Below are 18,831 nucleotides of genomic sequence, written 5' to 3'. Positions count from 1 at the left end.
TTTTACGTTACGCATACATTTGACGTTCCCCTCCCCCGCAAAAATCGGCAGACTGTTTTGTACAGAAAATTACAGACATGGCGTCTCCGTTTGATTATATCCTCCAAGCATTAGACTGTACTATAGTATTTTTCAAACTGGGAAGGTATGTTGATGGGTGTCATCTCCATACTATGTAATACCCTAAAAATGCCAAATATCGCAAAATAGTATTAATTGACATCTATCCGCATACCCTTCCAGTATGAAACATACTCTGGTTACTCTGGTTCGCTTCACTAGCCACAAGAAGACTTGGAAAATACGTGGATTGAGCCGAGGTTCCCGGTTGATTCCAGTTATCTGCAATAAGAATAACACTGCATTATAATACTGTGTTGTGTGTGTCCAAAAAAGAGTATAATATTAAACTCACTGGAAAATAATTGTAATATTGACGGACTGTCCTCCTCTGTCTCTTCGATTACCACGTCGACTAAATCATTCTGTAAAATTAAGATTGCTATCAGACATGAAATACCAATTTATATAATTACCTACATTTAGATACACATAATTATTGGGACCGTGCACGATGGCAGCGCTGCTTAGCGTTCGCAACGTTGAGGGCAACTGTCAAATAATGAGAGCAACAAAATAATTAGTAGGTACATTGTGCATGCCAGAACGATTTATAGACTCGAGTTTGCAATATTATTACGCCCCAAGTTAATCACAATGTTTTAGAGATAGATAGAGATCTTTTTTTTTTCATCACACTTGCGATACGAAAAATAAGTTTAAAGAAAAAAAAACTGTTAATTATGGCACTAGAAACTAAAACGCTTTTTCTGTAACTCCCGCTAAACCTGCGTGCAATTCCACATTTACTGAGCAAGTTTGGAGCGAGTGTGATGAAAAGATTATTCCTTAAAAATATTTACTAAAAAGCACAACAATATGCGGAATTTTTTCGTTTTTAATGTTGAATACACTTGGTATTTGCTTTACTGAAAATAGTAAGAATTATCTGTGTATTTTATATTATTCGGTCAATTTTCTTCGATGTTGTTTCGTTACAAATTCAATGAAAAAATGTTTTATTCGTTATATTTTGATGGCCCCCTTTGTGATCCTCTTTCTGGGGATACGTATGATGCTAGCAAGTATAAAAATTTTGCCCTTCACAGGTTTTTCTTAACACATTTTAAGTTAATAATTGTTACTTCGCTTATAACAATGTGTTGTGACAGACGACAGACAACCCTACGTGTCAAAAGTATGCTTTTGATAGGCGGATTAGACTCTCGCGCGAGCCACGAGACGAGCCACGAGACGCGAGTGTAAGCGGTGGGCTCGCGGCTCGTCTCGTGGCTCGCAAGCTCGTCGAGCTAATATAATTTAAACACTAACGGCACGGCATAAGGTTTATAACCGAATGACAAGCCGAACGCGAGTGTAAGCGGTGGACTAGCGTCTCGTGGCGCGGCTCGCGGCTCGTCTCGTGGCTCGCGCGAGAGTCTAATCTGCCTATGACGGGCTTTCAATAACTAATATTACAATTAGAGATGCACCGGATATCCGGTTACTATCCGGTATCCGGCCTATCCGGCCGTTATTTTAGTATCCGGCCGGATACCGGATAGTTACCTACTATCCGGCCGGATACCGGATAGTAAAATTAACACATTTTGGGGTAAAAAATGGAATCTAAAAAACAGTCACGGTCATAATGCTAACGACACAGTAGATAGAAATGAATACGTAACCAATGTCACACAATACACTTATTTGTTTACACAAAAATACGCGCGCGCACTTGTAAAACTATAAACGAACTTATAGCCTGACCACAGTGAAAGCATGGTTTATATCAGGGATGTTGCGGATGCAGATTTTTTGACATCCGCGGATGCGGATGCGGATGCGGATTTTTAAAGGCTCACATCCGCGGATGCGGATGCGGATGCGGATGTCAGGATTAGGTACTTAGAAAACGTCAAATATTACATTTTTAGTATTTTTTTATTAAAAAAAACCAAACGTTTAGTATTTGAGCAAGAATATAGGTGCGTTATATTTAATAAACAGTAACTTCGCCGACTTTTCTGGATCTAGACGATTTCGTTATAGGTAATGACGAAATTACCTAGCACTTACGCCGCCGCTAAGACGTTCCTGTACCGACTTGTTCGACATCCGCATCCGCATAAGCTCCGCATCGATTTTATGCGGATGCGGATGCGGATGCGGATGTTGAAAATAATGCGGATGTTCCGCGGTTGCGGATGCGGATGCGGATGTTCGCAACATCCCTGGTTTATATGCGTTCACTGCCTGACCAGTAATATATGATAATTGTCAAGAGGGCGCTGTTATTCTCATGTATAGGGTGACAATTCAGTGTAGTATGAAAAAATTAGTTCCAGTGAAATTCCGCAACATGGCGCACCCTCAATAGATCCTGGGGGCTCAGCACGGTTCCATTTTTATCGACTATCACTATGCCCGTCACTTTCGCACTTACATACTTGTTAGAACGTGACAGACATGGTGATAAACGATAAAAATGCGACCGTGCTACTAGGGCTGGTTCACCTTTACCACGTAACATAGACTAGGAATCCTCTAGACTGAGTTTAGAGCAATTATTTCATGAAACCGATGCTGCCAAAAATACGGGGGTGCGGGGGGACGAGGTGAGCGAATCCCGTGCCGTGATTGGACACGGACCAATCACGGCACGGGATTGACTCGAAGATGGAGTAAAACTACCGTATAAGTGGCAGAGGGGGTAGCGTTACTATGCTCAGTCTAGAGGATGTCTTGTCTGTGCTACGTAATGACATGATAAAACTCGTTACGATCCTAGAAATGTGTCCGCGCGAACATTCACTACGAAACAGGTCGAAACCTGCACGACGCGCACCTGCAAAACTCAAAATATAGGTATAGTTCCGCCGGCCGAATATCCGGCGGCCGGATACCGGATATTCGGCCAGTGTCCAGGCCGGATATCCGGTATCCGGCCAAACAACTATCCGTTGCATCTCTAATTACAATCACCTAATGTTGGTACACTGTAATAGCCTAATAGCCATACTTTATTTTATTTTATACTATTTTATTTTGTGTCATTCAAACGCTTTTTTAACGCGCGTTGTAAAAGCGCTCGTGCTAATGTGGCCTTACTGTTTCGTCCAGTATTATTGCAGTTTAAGCCCTTGCTACACGGTCGCCGACAAGCCTTCTAACCGTCTGTCCTTGGTCTGACCTTGATCAGTTTTGGTCAAATTTTGTTGGAAACAACTGTCTACACGGTCCGTCCAGACCAAGGCCATGCGGTCTGAGGGGCTTGTCGGCGACCGTGTAGCAAGGGCTTTACCACACAACACCTGTCGTGACCCATTTTAGGGTTCCGTACCCAAATGGTAAAAACGGGACCCTATTAATAAGACTCCGCTGTCCGTCCGTCCGTCCGTCTGTCACCAGGCTGTATCTCATGAACCGTGATAGCTAGGCAGATGAAATTTTCACAGATGATGAATTTTCTGTTGCCGCTATAACAACAAATACTAAAAAGTACGGAACCCTCGGTGGGCGAGTCCGACTCGCACTTGTCCGGTTTTTATCGTAAGTATGATTTAAAGAACAAAATAACTGAGAAGTATGGGAATTGACAGAAACACTTTACACGTTGTCCGGCCACTCCAAGGGAGGCATTTATGCGTTAGAGGGAGCAAGTGATATTGCTATCTCATTCTACCGCATGGCTGTGTCCTTTGGAGTGGCCCGCGCTGGCCCATCGTGTAGAGGAGCCAACCATAATTGCCATTTTTGGCCACATCAAGCGCTGCGATCGTTTCGGCTTCCCCTACCGCCCGCTTTGCACGGAGCCAATACTAACTTTTTTATGTCGTTATGGAATGTGGAATGGCATGTAAATTATGGAACTCGCACCCCTAAGTCTTCGCCAAAGATTGTCAGAGGGTTTAGGTCATTTATATTATAATCTACCAACATGCCTGATCTATGACGACTCAAAATCATGCAGATTGAATAGTCGATGAAATTAAAAATTAATCACCTCTATTCCAACCTCAGGAATTTCTTCCATCCCTGTTGCGGCTCGAATGCCCATAATCGAAAGGACCCGCTCCTCTAGGTCAGTCAATTTAAGCTTGGATGCTGGACCGCCGCCAGTTTTTCGAACGGCCCTATGTATTTTTGCCATTTTCTTTTTGGTGTTGTTTCTTAAATCACACCAGACCTTACACCATACATTCACATTAAAAAAAATGTTAAGTTAATCAAAACATGTAAGCAATAAAAACATTACTTATTAGAAAGTAAGTTGTTATGAAAAAAAGGAAAATACAGTATGTATCAGAACGAAAGGCCAAGAAAGAGACCCATTAATGTTTAAGTCATGCTGAGCAACTTTTACTATGGGACCAGCCCCGTAATCGCGAAAAAAAATTGACTCACCCATAGGAAATTTCAACATCAGACCAGCAAAATGTATGAAACATCCATTTTTTTTCCGCGTTTTCGGGGTTGGTCCCATAGTAAAAGTTGCTCAGTATGACTTAAACATGAATGCGTCTCTTTCTTGGCCTAGTTCTGATACATACTGTATAATTACAGAGCGGTTATACATACTTTTCGCCATTTTTCAATGGTCTTAGATCCTCCTATCGCTTCAGAATTTAAAGTCGCCTGTAGACGCTTCCACAGGCGAACATTTTCAGCCTTTCCTTGTAGACCGTCTGTCGGCTTACATAGGTCGCCGTTTCTGTAAGGAGAGAAAAGACAGTAACTACAATCCGCAACTGCAATAAATATATCATCGTAAAGACGGATCTGTACATACATACCTTTCCATGAATTCTACGAGTAGTTGGAATTGCGTTGCACTTGTCCGCATTTTTCTTTTTGTTTTATAACGTTTATTTAAAGAGTTTTACGGAGAAATGGCAGCTTTCATTGTTAGCAACATTGAAAAACGAACTAAAGGTTCCATTTTTAAAATATTTTAAAATCATAAGAATATATTACTGCAGAGGCCGTGAAGTAAGGGATTGCAGGACGAGATTGCGGCAGGATAAAGCGAGTCTTGCAATCCCTGTTCCGGCCAAGGTTTGTATTAGTGCTTTTCTCAAACAATCTAAGAAAATATTATAATTAAAATAACTACTATGTTGAGTTTCAAATTTGATATTTTTATTTAAGGTAGTTTTTTCCTATTATTTTAAATGTAGGTACTTGTGAAACGTTCTATACCCTTCCAAGCTACCTATCCTTTGCCAACGCGCACAAAGCCGTATTACCGTCTCGCTTCGCGGCAGTCCTATGAGACGCCATCTTGGCGAATCAGTTCCTGAATCGATGCGGACCTAAACGCATCTTCTAATTGAAATAAATCAAAATGTAATGTGAAATTAGCAAAAACTGTTACAAACGGAGTGAAAGTGGCACAGGTGTACTGACGCTGAAGTTTGGGAAAGGTTTCATAAAGTGCTGGCCAGCTGAAGAATCCTACAACGAGATCACCAGGTATGTGCGCAGGCATTTCTCCTAATCCTTAAATCTGGGCGTCAAACAAGTACTTTCTTATTTTAATTTCCTAACATACAGTCCACTTAAAATCCCTTCTGGTGTCTTGAGGGCTCCCATACATATTTCCCCGCGTATTTTTATTTCCGCATAAATATTGGTTTAAAGGCACTACCATAAATTTTTGGTCCTTCGAGCCGGATTTTTAACCATTTGTCATAAATATCCCGCTAGCTATATGGTCATTGTGCTTTGTAACTGAAATGTTCTGTCAAATTATCCTATTTTATCTCCCGCATCGGCAGTTATTTCATTTTGTTTCCGCTCCGCGTTGCGAAGTACGATAGATCGTAGGTTATTACCTATTTTATTTAATTTTTATGACAAACATACTTATACACGTGTTCCACTTTTCCTTTGTTCACGTTTCATAATTGTTAGCCATCTTGGAAATAGGCAAATACTTATTTCAAGTCATTCGTGATAGTTCGGATTTGTTCGGCTACGTTCATTCATTCCGCTCGTTTCGCTCCTATACGATTGCACGGCACAGTATAACGCCACACCGCTCGCTCAAATATTTCGGGTAGAAAAATATTCCGTTCGCTATATAACGGCGTTGACCGTAGCTAAGTATTCGTTAGGTATACCTATTTTCAACAGGAACTCATTTATTTAAATCGCATATATTTTATTCCATCCGTATAAATACTATAAATACGTTTAGTCGAATTGCTAAACTAAATAGTACACTACACCTTCATACAAATAACTCGTAGGTACATTATTTATTTACGACGGTTTAATTTTAGTTTTATTGCAAAACTTATTCATACCTACTCAATAAAAATGACAAAGAATTCAAAGAATAGAAAAGGCAGCGAAGGCTTTTCTAGCGATGATTACAATACAAACAAAAATCAGCTAGCCCTCTATACAGTTCGGCGCGACGTTATATACAAGCGCGTAGAAAACATCTTGGAACTTGCTTACAAGGCGGAAACCGATCCTACACAATATAGGGCATTTCACACGAGTGCATTAAATTTAGACAAGATGCGTGAAGACTACCAAGCCGTCTTAGAGTCATATAATTTATTGCAATTGCAACTGCACCCTGACTCTGAAATAGATTACGAGTCATGGACGACCTTTGAAGAAATGTTTTGTTATATTAAGCAAGTTCTGATAGATAACGAATCCAAGATTCCCTCTGAACCGGCAAATTCTCCGAAACCAAAATGCCGCCTGCCTAAATTGGAGTTAGTTTCTTTTGACGGAGATGTCAAAAACTGGCCTTTGTTTTACCAACAGTTTAAAAGTATTATTCACGAAAACGCATCGCTGACTGACAGCGAAAAGGTGTACTATTTGGTTGGCAAATTAATTGGCAACGCAGCAAATGTTTGCTCCGGCTTGCCCACGACCGCTGAAAATTATCCAATTATTTGGAACGCATTAATACAAAAATACGATGATCCACGTTCGTTAGCGTCAGCGTATTTTAATCAGCTGCTAACATTTAAACAATTAACCGCAACCAACGCCGCCAGCTTGGATTCATTCATAAATAAATTTAACTCGTCTGTCGAAGCCCTTAAGCAGTTGAATCTGAGTGACTTAACCGACTTCATGTTGTTACATTTAGCGCTGCAAAAGTTGGATTCCGATACAATTAAATTGTTCGAAATTACATACCGCAAAGAGAAGATTCCTTCTTATCAAAATTTAATTGAGTTTATCAAAGAACAAAACAAAGTTTTATCCCGTTCGCCAAATGCGACAATTAGTAAACCGGTTGATAATTCCGCTAAACAACGCTTGTTGCAAAAAACTAAATCGTTTGTAAACACAGATGCGGCCAACGGCACAAGCGCTAGCGATAAATGTTCACTGTGTAAAAATAAACAACATGAGCATTTATATTCATGTCAATCTTTTAATAAAATGACACCGCACGACAGGTTTAATTTTATAAAATCAAACGCTTATTGTAACAACTGCTTAAGTGTGAAACATAAGACGAATGCTTGCACTTCCAAGCGCCATTGTTCTCATTGTTCGTTGAGACATCATTCGATGTTACATTTCAATACGAAAGAGAAATCGCACTGCAACGTTAGTGCAGTGGTATCCGCACCCGCTTCTAATAATTGTTTTCCCGCGACAACAAATAATGTTGTCACTCCCGCACCCGCTACCGCTTATGACTCGACCTCCGCCTGTTCAGGTGTACGGGCCGATAACCCCGCTCAAGCTAATGTAGACTCTGCGATTGCCGCAGTTAAGGTCGAAAATAGCTTGCCGCCTCCTCATGAGGTAAATTCCGCATCCATCCGCACTATGGCATGTAAGGACAATAGTGGTCCATGCCTAACCACCGCTTTACTCGCAACCGCTAAAATTAAGGTTATTGATTCCTTAAACCGCACGCATATCCTTCGCGCGTTAATTGATCCGGGATCAATGTCGGACTATATTACTGTCGCTTGTTGCAAACGTCTTTCGCTTGCTATGAATAAACCGCTACATATTACTGAAGCCTCTGGCTTGGGAGAAATAACTCTCAAGACAAAGGGCAATACCGCGCTCACCTTTTCATCTTTATTAGATGATTCTTATAAATATTCGATCCGCCCGCTGATAGTAGATCGCATAACTTCACAGTTACCCGACTCGCGTGTAAATAAGGAGGTTGTGGATTTTGCTCGTGACTTAACGCTCGCCGATGATGGTTTTTCGGAACCTGGACCTATAGATATACTCTTGGGGGTTAATGTTTATTGCAAAATATTGCTCTCTAAGAAAATCGAGAGTTCGGATCCTACCATACCTACCGCTTTAGAAACGACCTTAGGGTACGTAATAATGGGTGACGCCGCTATAGTTAACCCGCCTACCGCTTCTCGCACTCTTTGCGCGTTTACTAGCGATCCTCTTCATAGGCTCGTTGAGAACTTTTGGGCAGTAGAAGAAATACCTTCGCGTACTTTTTTAAGTCCAGAAGATCAAAAATGTGAGAATATTTACGCTTCAACCACTGTCCGTAATACTGACGGCAGTTATACCGTGGACCTTCCGTTTAAAGACGATCCTCAAACATTGGGCGATTCCTTTAACACCGCAAAAAGGCGTTTTTTACTTTTGGAAAAGAAATTCGCTAAAAATCCTGAACTTAAATCTGGATACGACGAAGTTATTCGCGACTATCTTGATAAAGGTATACTCACCCGCGCGTCAACTGATGACGAATCTAACACTCCTGGATTTTATCTACCGCACCACCCTGTATTACGTAGCGATAAAATAAGTACAAAAGTGAGACCGGTCCTGGACGGAAGTTCAAAGACAGATACAGGTTTATCTTTAAATGATATTTTGTATTCTGGATGTAACCTACAGGCGAATATTTTTCACATTTTATTAAATGTGCGAATTTATAAAACAGCATTTTTCGCTGATGTAAAACAAATGTACTTATGCATTTATGTGAACTCTTCGCACCGCAAATATCAACGGATTTTATATCGGTTTTTTGATACCGACCCGCTCGAAGTGTTAACGTTCACGCGTGTGACGTTTGGACTTCGACCTTCAGCTTTTTTGGCAATTCGGACTTTACGTCAGTTAGCTGCCGATGAGCGGCACAAATGGCCGAAGGCAGCCTCTGTGCTCGAAAGAGATGTCTATATGGACGACCTCGCTTCTTCTGCTTCTTCACCCGAGGAAGCCGTTAAGATAGCAGATGAGTTGATCGCCCTTTTCAAGGCAGGTGGATTCGATTTACTTAAGTGGTCGTCGAATTCACGCGAATTGCTCGAACATATACCTGAGTCGCACCGACAATCTAAATCTATTTCCTTCGATGACGGAAGTACTTTTAAGGTTTTAGGTTTGAAATGGTTACCTGCACGAGACAGCTTTGTTTTTGACATTTCGAGTCCTCCGTCCGTTTGTACCAAGCGCGCCATTCTTTCGGCTACCGCACGCCTGTACGATGTCTTAGGACTCGTCGGCCCAGTTATTTTGTATGCCAAATTGATTATTAAGCAGCTTTGGCTTCTTTCTATCGATTGGGACGAAGAGCTCCCCTCGCACATTGTTAAGCAGTGGCAACAATATTTAGCCGAGCTACCGCAAATATCTCAGCTTAATTTTCCTCGTCATTTAGGCATTGAAATGAGGTCTCAAGTTTCGTTGGTTGGTTTTTCCGACGCCAGCGAATCCGCATACGGCTGTGTTATATATTCACACGTCGTGAATAGCGACGAGCCGCCCGTGGTTACGTTGCTTTGCTCAAAGTCTAGAGTCGCTTCCGCTAAACCCAAAGTCACTCTTGCTCGTTTGGAACTTTGCGGAATATTACTTCTTTCTAAACTTCTTAAGGAAGTTTACGAGACTATGTCGAATAGGCATAAAATAAATAATATTTATGCATTTTCAGACTCAGAGGTCGCCTTATGTTGGTCGGTCGCCTCTCCACATAGATTTGACACTTACGTCGCTAATCGCATTTCGCAAATTCAAACAAATATTTCACCTGACAACTTATATCACGTTGCAGGTTCGCAAAACCCTGGTGACTGCGTGTCACGTGGTCTTACTCCTTCGCAATTGCTCCAGCATGAGCTTTGGTTTAAAGGTCCCGCTTGGTTATCACAACCCGTAGAGTGTTGGCCTATGCAAAGGTTCGTTCCAAATCGGTCGCACCTGCCCGAAGAGAAAACTTTGTCCCACGTGACCACGGAGGTCACTAAAATTGATCACCCTCTTTTGACGCTCGCCCTTCGCTGTTCTACTTGGAACAAACTTCTTCGAATTTCTGTTTATGTGCTTCGGTTTCTAAAGAAGTTACCGCGAAATGATGTAATTACCGCTAATGACCTAAATACCGCTGAACTTGAAATTATAAGAGCGGTACAAGATGCACACTTCTCAGCTGACAGGAAATCCATTTCAAAAGGACGCAAATGCTCGTTAAAGTTACAGAAACTGTTTCCTTTCCTTTCCGATGGAATTTTACGCGTTGGAGGTCGCTTATCGAACTCATCGCTCGATTACGCATCTAAGCACCCTATAATTTTACCTAAAAAAGGTCATATCGTAGATTTAATAATTGATTTTTATCACCGCAATAACCTGCACGCAGGGCCTCAACATTTAGTTGCAATATTAAAAACTAAATTTTGGATTATATCCGCGCGGCGCGTTGTTCGGCAACGCACACAAAAATGCAACCGCTGTTTTAGGTTAAATCCTAGACCTACTTTTCCTCTTATGTCAGACTTGCCGAAATGTCGCTTAGAGCAATGTAAGGCCTTTATGCATACGGGTATAGACTTTGCTGGACCTCTGTATGTTACTCCTTACAGAAAACGTGGCGTACGCAGCGTTAAGGCTTATATATGCCTTTTTATTTGCCTCGTTACGAAAGCCGTTCACATAGAACTGGCCTCAAATCTAACCTCTGCTTGTTTCATAGACGCTTTCAAGCGCTTTTTATCGCGACGAGGTCCCTGTAGCTTTGTTTACTCGGATAACGGGACAAATTTTGTATCCGCAAAGGCTTATTTTAAAGAGCTTCACGATCTTTTACAATCGGACGATTACTATAAAACTTTCAGCGACGAGCTCGCGAAACATCGCATTACTTGGAAAATGAATCCTCCTACCGCTAGCCATTTCGGAGGTATATGGGAAGCTAACATAAAAAGCACCAAGACCTTACTGTTCAGAGTAATAGGAAAGCAGATCCTAACCTTTCAGGAGATGGAAACAGTCCTTACTCAGGTAGAAGCTTTACTTAACAGCCGTCCTTTGTATGCTTTAAGCTCTGATCCTTCCGAACCGCTCGCGCTTACTCCTTCTCATTTTTTGACCACGTCTCCGTTGGAATTTTTACCCGCGGCTGATTTATCTGATGAACGCCCCGATTTGCTGTCACGGTTTTCATTAATGGACTCACTAGTGCAGTCGTATTGGAAGCGATTCAAAACGGAGTATTTACATAATTTGCAACAACGTGAAAAGTGGAATACTCCTTCAAATCCAATTAAAATTGGTACCGTAGTAATATTAAGCGTTGATAACGCTCCGCCTTTACAATGGCCAATAGGAATTATAACCAACGTCTATCCTAATAGCCAAGACGGAGTCATACGCGTGGCGGAAGTAAAGACGAAGACTGGAACGTATAAACGTCCAGTCATACGGTTATGTCCGTTACCGACTCAATAGGAGTCTTATTTTAGTTAAGTATCTTAGGTTTAGCTCGCGTCTAATATAGACCAATTAAATATAATACTTAAGTTAGCTTAGCTTATATGTACGTTGTACTTCTTAGTTTATTGGCACGATTGTTGTGCATTATTATTTTTTAACCTTTTTTTTCTTTGGTTGAGGTGTTAGGTTAATTTATTGTTTTGTACTTTTACTACGAACTTAGCAAGTAACTTGGCACAATGACCATATGCCGTGATTATATTTTTTATAGTTTGAGCACTTTGGCTCTTTACATCCTTTTCTTTGAAGGGTTCCTTCAAGGCCGGGGGGATGTTGAGTTTCAAATTTGATATTTTTATTTAAGGTAGTTTTTTCCTATTATTTTAAATGTAGGTACTTGTGAAACGTTCTATACCCTTCCAAGCTACCTATCCTTTGCCAACGCGCACAAAGCCGTATTACCGTCTCGCTTCGCGGCAGTCCTATGAGACGCCATCTTGGCGAATCAGTTCCTGAATCGATGCGGACCTAAACGCATCTTCTAATTGAAATAAATCAAAATGTAATGTGAAATTAGCAAAAACTGTTACAAACGGAGTGAAAGTGGCACAGGTGTACTGACGCTGAAGTTTGGGAAAGGTTTCATAAAGTGCTGGCCAGCTGAAGAATCCTACAACGAGATCACCAGGTATGTGCGCAGGCATTTCTCCTAATCCTTAAATCTGGGCGTCAAACAAGTACTTTCTTATTTTAATTTCCTAACATACAGTCCACTTAAAATCCCTTCTGGTGTCTTGAGGGCTCCCATACATATTTCCCCGCGTATTTTTATTTCCGCATAAATATTGGTTTAAAGGCACTACCATACTAAGTAATCAAGTAAGTAATAAACATATTTAAATTGCCGCCTATTTATTTTTTAAACGACATTTGAAAAAGCTATTCGAGCACCATGTTTAACCGCTTATAAATTTAGTACCATAGATTTGGTTTTTTGATAATTATCGTTTTTTCTTTCGCCATAATACGAAGAAAGACGCAAGATTCATATGAAACGCTATGATGCACCAACTAGCGCTCTCAGCGCGTCCAAGAAACATTCGTCTCGTGTAGTCAACATGCAAACGTATCCCTTCGTGCTCGTGCGGGCGGCAGCACTGCGCAATCCTCGAGTTCCTCGACCAATCGCAGCGCCGCGCTGTACATGAACGCCGAGAGAACGCAACACTGCGATTCAACACACAGCGATAACGCAACGACGCCGTTTCGTGTTTGAACAATTTAATTTGTTAATAGCACAGTTAGATAACATCGTAAATGTTATCCGCCTCAGGACAATCCTCCTCAAGTGAGCGCTACCAGCAGAAGTGCAAATGGCGTAAGTGTCAAGTCGGAGAACTTCAAACTGCCCCGGGTCGTCATAAAATCATTCACAGGTAAATACACAGAATATTACGAATTTTTAAACATGTTCACAGCCATGATCGATAAGTGTACTTCTTTTTCAGCAGTGCAAAAGCTGTATTATTTTAAAGGTTTTTTAAGTCATGAACGTTTTAATAAAAAATCTTCCATTAGAAGACAACAGCTACCCAGAAGCACTGCGCTTACTAAAGGAACAATCACGCGATCTAATGTCACTAATTTACGAAATTTTATTTCAGTTTCCTAACAACATCTTGCTGCTCTGCAAAACCTGGGTGAGCCTGTAAATAAGTGGGATGCCATAATTATTTGCATCCTATCTAAGAAGATCGACCTGCCTACCTACAGAGCATTTCAACTGGAGCGAAATAACAATGTGTCGCCCACGGTAAAGGAATTCCTAGGATATGTTGGAAAAACGTGCCCTAGCATTTGAAAACACTGACGTGCAGAAGGGGCCTTCGCAGAGCTTTGTCAGCCATCCTGTGGCTGCACAAGCAACGCTGTCAGCGCATCAGCCTCAATGTTTCTACTGTAAGTGTGCACACAGATTATATAATTGCCCGAGTTTTAATTTAGCTTCCATTCATAGACACATGGAGTTTGCTTCAACAAACAATTTATGCAAAATCTGTTTGTCGCAACACAAGCACAAATGTAAATTTCCTTTTCGGTGTGAGGTATGCAAGCTACAGCATAACAGCTTGTTACATCAAGACGAGTCTCCTACTCCTGTAACCTTGTCTGCAACATCAAATCTAACCCATATACTCTTGCAATATTGCCAAAACAGTCTGCATTAAGAAACTTGATTATAAGAAATGAGCATATGCTCATTTCTTATAATCAAGTTTCTTCTTAGTAAACATATATATGTTTACTAGATACAGGACAAAATGTAATCTTATGTTATTCATAACAAAGGTACTGTATAATAGAAAGTTTAACCACTGTAAAAAAGATTATACATAAATGTATAATGTGTTTCAGACTAAATGCCGTTGCCACAGCTCACCTGATGTGTTTCATGCCTGCACCATGGTTCACTGCTTCGTGCGAGTTTGGTATTCGTAGTTTAATTATAATGCGTAGTGACAATTCACCTCCTCTCGAGTAGCCCATGGCGAGGGTAACTAACTTGTTCCCGGGGAAGGACGGCATAGTACGCGCAGTTGAGTGACCCTTGGTCATATTCACAATAAGTCCATTACAAAAATATATGTACTGCCTATAGAATATAACAGCCTAATCTTTAGTTTTTAATAAGTGTCTAAAGTGCCTATTACAAAGGTATTCATATGTATGTATTTAAGTGTAAACAAAGAGTTTACACATATTTATTTATTCTGTTAAGATTTGTGTTGATTAACCATCAGTTGCTTCTTTAAAAATAAGTAATAAGTATATAATTTAATTGTAATGACTCCTGTTAAATGTTGCTCATGTTAACATACGCATTTAAATTTATTTAATCTTGTGGCGCAATAATGTTAGCAACATTGTAAAACGAACTAAAGGTTCCATATTTAAAATCATAAGAATATTGTCATTTTCGTTTCCATAGTGGGCACTTCATCAATTTCTTTCCTATAACAATGTACGTTTCGTGGTTTACTCAATAAAACTATTTTTTTCCTACTGAAGATCTTTAAATTACAAACCTAGTCTACAACTCTCCACCTATGAAGGCCATGGCCTTTTCATTCATAGAACGTAGTGCTTATATACCCATTCCTTGGCGGTCTCGAAGTCAACATTTAAAATTCAAAATAATATCATAACGTAAAGTCAGTAACATGCCAGCAGCAAGTGAGGTTTGCAATTATACATGCTACTTTTGGGTTATCCGCAGATGGTCTTAAACGCAAAATGACTAGTGTGTTGTTTTGCCTAAATCGCAATTAGTCTACATCGCAAACGGTCTAGAACGCAAAATGCCCGAATTATTTTTTCCGTTTTATCTTAACTTTATAGCGATGTCGACGGAGCCCCGCTTCCGCGGGGCTCCTATTCTTTGCTGTTTGGCCTTCGGCCATTTGAAGATACCTAACGAACCTAACCTACCTATGTAAAATGTGGTGATATAAAAATTGGGCATTTTGCGTTCTAGACTGCAATGTAGACTAATTGCGATTTAGGCAAAACAACACACTAGTCATTTTGCGTTCTAGACCATCTGCGGATAACCCCTACTTTTGGCTACATAAATAAGATTATTATGTTGAAAATTGTACAAACTTAAGAAGAAATCTGTATTAAAATAGGTCTCCTACTGCTAAAAGTAACGTTATCTAATGCGTACAACCTTAATAGCGATCTAAATTTTATGGTAAGTGATCTCAATTTTAACACTTTCAGTGCCAAGCGCCCCATTTCCAATATAAAAATGGTGGGTTCATCCAGCGGGTTCTTGGCAGTGAATGTGTTTAAACCTAATTTAAATTTTCAGATTTTGAACCACCAGCAAAAGTTTTAGAAGAAAGTTTTATATTTCCTGTTGCTAAACTGAGACATGAAAACCCATAACCACACAGCAAAACTTGAACATCGGAAAATAATTTATAGTAAAGAAAAATAAATAATCTCACAGAACATTTGTATGTTTCATTTTATTTAACTTCCTAATAACTTACACTTCCTAATAAAAATACGTAGGAATTATTTTAAAAACAATTGGACTTGCGGTAAGTATGTGTTACTATGTGTTATGTGCACACAGCAACATGCCGATCTACCGCTCCTTGTATTGACTTTATTTATAATTAACTTCCACATGCATACGAACGATGAACGATTTTCTTATACATGCGCTGGATGCCATCCGGGTTTTTATGAAAATGTGCTTTTCAATCGTAAGTTCTTGCCTAAAAGCAAAAACTGTAGAATTAAACAGTAGAAATAGGAAAATATGATGTCAAGTATAACTCAATACCTTTGTACTAAATCAGCCTTTTTTCGAGCTATTAATTGATTTATCCGTTAAAGTTTTACTTGAAGTTCACGTACTGTTATAAATTAATACATATTACGTTGAAAATTGCAAGGATAATCGTGAAAAATCTGCGTATTTGTTGTGTTTAAAAGTTGACAGAAATGTCACTTTGGAAACGCACGTATTTTTCGATAACATCTGTCACGTTTACTCGCGTAAAGTATTTACGTAGAATAATTCTGGCTCAGTTTTCATTATATAATTAGAAAGAGAGCGTTTTAGGTGTGAAGTTAGGCATGGATAGAAAACTTACGTAAAAACGTTAGGAACTCATGGTACCAGTTGAAATTTTTAGTTCTTTAAGTGACCGGTAGAGGCTCTGTACAAATACTCCATACATTTTCCTTAACTTTCTCACTATCGACTGTCATTCAGGGAACTCATGGTAGAGCTTCGGGTCTACCGCGATATAATTTCATTGTTTTTACCTTTAATTCCGACGTTTCAGCTGAGTTGCACCAGCTGTGGTCACGGAGCTGTGGTCAGCTGTGGTGTGTGTTGGTGGCTGTGGGACGTCAGTCTTTCCGTGACCACAGCTGGTGCAACTCAGCTGAAACAATGAAATTATATCGCGGTAGACCCGTTTGTGTAATTAAATAAGTAGATGTATTCTGAGAACCGCATTAAGATTTTCACAAAAAAATTGAAAAAAAAAACAATAAATTTTGTGGGTTCCCCATACTTAGAACTGAAACTCAATTTTTTTTTTTCATCAAACTCATACGTGTGGGGTATCTATGAGGTCTTCAAAAATGATATTGAGGTTTCTAATATATTTGTTTTCTAAACTGAATAGTTTGCGCGATTACCACTTCCAAAATGGTAAAATGTGTCCCCCCTCCCTGTAACTTCTAAAATAAAAGAATGATAAAACTAAAAAAAATATATGATGTACATTACCATGCAAACTTCCACCGAAAATTGGTTTGAACGAAATCTAATATGTATAATATTTAAAACCTTCGCGTTTTGAACACATATTAACTCACATTTATAGACGGGTCTAACGCGAAATTTATTCAATTACCTTTATATACCGACGTTTCGGAAGAGCTGATGCTGAACCCTGGCAATACCTAGTGGAACTCAGGTTTGTTGCAACATAGGCAAACGCTGTTTTGGTCATCAGACTTGTCTCGATGAGCACTTAGGAGAGTAGTACCCAAGATAAAACTGATGCTGAACCCTGGCTGTGCTTATTGGAACTCAGGTTTGGTGTAACGTAGGCACACGCTGTTTTGGTCATCCGACTCATCTTGATGAGCACTTAGGACATTAGTACCTAAGATAGAGCTGATGCCGAACCCTGGCTGTACCTAGTGGACCTCAGGTTTGGTACAACGTAAGCATACGCTGTTTTGGTCATCTGACACGTCTTGATAAGCACTTAGAAGTCCCATGATACCCATGACCCATGATATGATGGTATGAAAGTAAAAAAAGTAAAAAAGTAAAAAAGTAAAAATTATTTATTAACCATGAAGAATTGTTTAAGTACAGTATGCAGTTTATCAACGACTTCCACACTAGGCTAAGCCTGTATCGTGAAAGTCAGCTACATGCGTAAATTAACCAAGTAAGTAACAGCGGCTTGAAGAATCCGATACATATAGGTAGTGCATGCAAACTTATACTAAGTATTTAAATAATACAATTAAAGAAGAATGTTACCTATGAATGAAATGGAGGCAAGTAAGTTAAATGGAAGCAGAGGGTTACGCAAAATGACTTAATGATGATGTACCCATGATAGAGCTGATGCTAACCCAGGCTGTACCTAGTGGAACTGTGTGTGTGTGTGTGTGTTTATGTGCGGAGCAGCGTGATTATCGCCAGTAGGTATCCAGACGGAATAGTTTTTCGCTCAATCGTGTGGTGTGGACGCAAAAATTAAATTCACAGACATTGGCTCGCTGACCCAACGTTATGTAGGAAAGCCAGTTGGCTTCCTTAGAAAAAGTACTGGGCGACCGTGTAGGATATACCTAATAAGCGCTTATGAAATTGTATATTACGTGTGGATGATATTGGCAATTTGATTTTGTCGTCTGAACACGTTATTAATGGACAAAGTAAAAGCTGTGACAGACAGGCGTACCGGACAGCAACCGGGGTCCGGTTAGTATATTTCTTTCTTGCTCTCACTTATAGCTGCGTTGCCTGCGTTCTTAACGGACTTATTACGTACCCACTCGATCGAACATGAAACAAGCCTCGGATTGGATCAAAGTCGCAGTCCGGTACGTTTAGGTAGAAAAACTCCGCGAGCCCTTACAAAGCTCTGCTTTTTGCTAGTTAGGTAAGTGTCGGTGTATGCAAGACATCAATATATCTATGAGATATGATTTAGATGACTAAGTCATACGAAAGATTCATATAAGCAGTCGAAGGAATATAAGTATGTAGAATACAAAGAGAGAAGCATAACAAAAATAAACCGAAATACGCTCAAAAATTATAGGTTAAAAAACATTTTTTCAGTACAAGATGTTGTTTTCAACACTAGCAACGTCTAAATCTGCACCTTTAATGCTATTTTAATGACACCGTTCCGCCAAAACAAAACAAGAAAACAAGCTAAACGTGACTTTCCAAAGAGTCAGTTTTAAGTAACGCAGTAAAAAGTCTGGCTTGCAGGCAGTCGCCAAACTTTATTC

The 18,831-nt window shown here is 39.9% G+C and overlaps 1 protein-coding gene across 9 annotated transcripts in view; it reads left to right on the top strand.

The window, feature by feature from the left end:
- The window catches only part of LOC134652179 (CUGBP Elav-like family member 4), an 849,854-nt gene that overhangs the window by 395,878 nt on the left and 435,145 nt on the right, over positions 1-18,831 (top strand). The gene's annotated exons all lie outside the window — the stretch shown is intronic.

This window comes from Cydia amplana, chromosome 1 (genome assembly GCF_948474715.1).
Source record: "Cydia amplana chromosome 1, ilCydAmpl1.1, whole genome shotgun sequence".
Classification (NCBI taxonomy): domain Eukaryota; kingdom Metazoa; phylum Arthropoda; class Insecta; order Lepidoptera; family Tortricidae; genus Cydia; species Cydia amplana.
Note: the sequence above shows the minus strand (reverse complement) of the source record. Positions and strands in the feature narration are given on the sequence as shown.